Raw genomic sequence first — 3,163 nt, 5'->3', positions numbered from 1 at the left:
TTTAATTTTCTGAGGATAAAAATGAACCTAGGTGTAAACTATAGAATGGAAAATTCCTTGGATTAGTAATGATGTGAACGGATATCAAGATGACAAGTGTTACAATTTTAGAACCTTGTGTGAGTGGCCACCAACCAAAAATAGATATGTAAAAAAAAAAGAGTTTCATGCAAAAAAAATATATATCTATTTTAGAAGAGTTTCATGCAAAAAAAAAAAAAAATATATATATATATATATTGTCTCTATTTATTAGTCCTGTTCGAATTAGGAGTTAGAACGTGGGACGTGAAACATGGAAAAAAAAAAAAAGATTTAACTACAAAAAGATATGTCAGAATATATCTACATATATATATATATGTAATTGCCATTAAGTATTCAATAGTATTCCCTTTAATTTACATACGTGCTTGTTAAGAGGGAAAAAAAAAGATTATTCTTCAGAGATGCTCTCCAGATTTGGCTGCCAATTCTGATTAAGAATTGCAAAACGCTTATAATTCCCTCTCATCTCATTTCTCGAAGAACAGTGAATACTCATGGTTCTCTTACTTATAAGCCTTTTGTTCTCATCATACGACCCAACAGTATTGCTCAAATCATGATGACCATTTCCTCTGGCCTTACGCACCCAAAAGAAGAGGCAATACTTGGCACCACACAAGGAGCCGTCTTTCTCAACATCTTTCCCGCTGCTATTTGTCCTCGAAAAATCGGAACATGGGCTTTCAATATTTTCCCTTTTTTCACCACCATATTCCTTTGATTCTTCTTGGATGGTGGAACTAGTTTGGAGATGGTGAAGCGGAGAGTATTTCAAAGCGAAACGTTGGAGCTTTCGGAGAGTGCTATTGGGCACCACGTAGAATTTCTGTCCGGGCATTAGCATGGTCTCTGGCTCAACCGTCGCCCACGGCTGCTGGAACACGTGCGGGTGAGCCACGTAACATTTTGGGTTCTGGAACATGATCTCCGCCGCCAGAATTGGTCTGTCATGCAGCTCAACGTGACCGCCGGGGTGAACTATTTTCACGACCATGTTCTTTGAGTTGTTGGTGCACAGCCAGTTTGAACGGACCTTTGTTGAAGTGGTCATGGGAATACACACACACACACACACACACATGTGTGTGTGTGTAGAGAGAGAGAGAGTTTGTGAAGTTTTCCTCTGGATTTGTGGTGGGTGGAGTCTTAAGTAGAAGCTTTTGGTCTTGTAGAAGATGAGAATATCCATTGGAATCGAGTTTTGTTCTCTGTAATTTAAATATGTGCCTTCCATTATATATGCTTATTATTTTTTGTAAATTATTTGATTCATTGGAAATGTCGTCAGGAGCTTGGATTGTATTACGTGTTGGAAAAATTCGGAATTGAGAGGATGAAAAGAATAGAGAAAGTAGAAAGAGGGTTTGAGGCGTATAGAAATACTTTCTTTTAAGGTTTTATTTGCCCTCACTTCTCAAAGATGCTAACGAGTTTTAAAATGACAAATTACCCCCAAGATACAACAAACCATTGAACACAATATCCAGCAAAAATATTGAGTTCCAGAACAATCATCATCTGTATTTTCTGAAGTCCATCAAATAAAGACAGTGATGCATCCATCCTCCTTAAGTGTTACAACCTTTCACATAAAGATACCTTTTCAAATTTGAAGGTTATCTTTTATATGCTGGTGCATTTATATCAATAGTTATTTCTATTGTTAATAAGTGCTCAGATATGTGAGAAAACATATCGCAAATAGATGCAAAGGTTCGAGACCTTTTCAGATCACTAGAACACACGAAAACACATTTTCCGTTAACAATTTGCGCTGCAGCGCCTAAGAAGTGCACTGCAGCACGCGGGCCTAGAAAAACAGACCCGATAGGTCTGTTTTGCGCAGGCTACAGTGCGCGCTCCTGCGCGCTGCAGCGCGCGCTTGTGTCCGCCCACTCTTCCGAATGTGTTTTAAGCCAATTTTGTGATATCGAAATTGAGAGATATATTACAATCTCTCTAACAATCCCCCACTAGATTGTAATATTTTTTCAGAATTAACAACGATAAACACATACATACATGAAGGTATCTTTCGATTTTAACCTTTACTTAGTGACTATACTTCGAAGTATTCACAAGACAATAGTGCGCTTTGCATTAAACTTTGTCTCTTAAGCAAATACCGGAAATATATCACATATGTGTTATCCCAGATTTAAAAACTGTTCCAATCGTTTAGCACTATTCTGGCCTTGTGCTCTATCTTGGATTCATGAACATTTACAAGACTAAACCAAGGTCTTGTTAGGAACGGCACCATTCCTTATGTTCACTTAGGTGAAGTTCGAATTATATCTCTAGCTAGTATGAGACTCAAACTCCATTAAGAGTATAAACTCAACCTCACACACGTAGCTATTTTTGCACCGATATCCTGGAAGGGACTAATTAAAATTCGGTGCTAACTCGGTCACATAACAATGATTTGTTCTTACCCATTTAACTATGGAATAGCGGTACAACTATTACATAATTGGGTTACCATCATTGGTGACTCTTTCAAAGAAAGGTTTCAGTCCCATTCCACTAGATGTTTCTTTGACTAAGTCTCTTGAAAGACCTTTCGTCAAAGGATCCGCTAGGTTCTTGTTTGTCCTAACATAAACAATATTAATAACACCATCGGTTATTAATTGTTTAACATATTCATATCTCAAGCTAATATGTCTAGATTTTCCATTATAAACCTTGTTATAAGCTCTAGACAAAGTAGCTTCACTATCATAGTACAAAGAAATATATGGCATCGGTTGTGGCCACAACTCAATATCAAACAATAGATTTCTTAGTCATTCCGCTTCTTTGCCAGTAGCGGCAAGTGCTATAAACTCACTCTCCATCGTAGAGTGAGTTATGCACGTTTCTTAGAAGCCCAAGAGACGGCTCCTCCTGCAATTGTAAAAATCCACCCAGATGTAGATTTATTATCACTTGCACTTGTTATCCAACTTGCATCAGAGTACCCTTCAAGTACAGTCGGATAGTCATTATATGACAAACCCAAGTTAATGGTTCTTTTAAGATAACCAAGTACTCTTCCAATTACATTCCAATGTTCGATACACAGGTTACTCGTGAACCTAGACATTTTGCATACCGCAAATGCTATGTC

The sequence above is a fragment of the Morus notabilis genome, unplaced genomic scaffold (genome assembly GCF_000414095.1).
Source record: "Morus notabilis unplaced genomic scaffold, ASM41409v2 Scaffold843, whole genome shotgun sequence".
NCBI classification, from domain to species: Eukaryota; Viridiplantae; Streptophyta; class Magnoliopsida; order Rosales; family Moraceae; genus Morus; species Morus notabilis.
Note: the sequence above shows the minus strand (reverse complement) of the source record.